Below are 705 nucleotides of genomic sequence, written 5' to 3'. Positions count from 1 at the left end.
GTGCAGGTGGGGCCCCCACTTCTCTGGAGCTTCGCTTCCAGCGCTCGAAAGATGACCACGGGCCCAATGGCCTCCGGAGGGGAGACCCGCCCCACATCCCCATCGTTTCCGCCCCACATGGACGGCCTTTTGGGGGAGGCTCAGGCTCCTGTGGCCTCTTCTACGGGTTGCCCGTGCTCAGCTCCTTCCACGCTCTGGGGAGGAGCAGCACCCAGGGGTGGGGCTGAGCCGGGGGGCGCTGGGTGAGGGGCAGAGGCCTCGGGAGCTGAGACCACACGGACACAGCGTGAGGCACCATCCCAGGCATCCCCAAGAAAGGAGCAGAACAGGGTTTACCTGGGGTGGGGAGTGTATGGAGAGCGTCTCAGGGCCGGTGGACATGTATTGCCCTGGTGAGCAAGTGTGGGTAAAACACAGGCCTCGCTGTGAGCAGGATTTGAACCTGCGCAGGGAACCCCGAATGGATTTCGAGTCCAACGCCTTAACCGCTCGGCCCTCACAGCTGTGAGTGACGTGGCCCCCAGTGGCAGTCTCTACTGGAGCGGCTGGAAGCCGACGGGAGGGAGCTCTCCACCTTCAACGAGCAGCCGTAGCCATGTTGGCAGGAGAAGCTCTCCCAGCACCATAGCACTCTCCACACCGGCGCTTAGGTCCGTGTAACTTGTGTCACTCGGGGGGTGGCTTATTCACACCCCGAGCCACATA

General features: G+C 63.3%; 1 non-coding gene across 1 annotated transcript; it reads right to left on the bottom strand.

Moving 5' to 3' along the window:
* Positions 1-421: 421 nt before the first annotated feature.
* Positions 422-503, bottom strand: TRNAS-CGA (transfer RNA serine (anticodon CGA)). Its single transcript has one exon. It is a non-coding gene; the product is annotated as a tRNA-Ser (tRNA).
* Between the last annotated feature and the right edge of the window lie 202 nt (positions 504-705).

The sequence above is a fragment of the Eretmochelys imbricata genome, chromosome 11 (assembly GCF_965152235.1).
Source record: "Eretmochelys imbricata isolate rEreImb1 chromosome 11, rEreImb1.hap1, whole genome shotgun sequence".
Taxonomy (NCBI): domain Eukaryota; kingdom Metazoa; phylum Chordata; order Testudines; family Cheloniidae; genus Eretmochelys; species Eretmochelys imbricata.
This window is presented reverse-complemented; position numbering and strand designations above follow the sequence as displayed.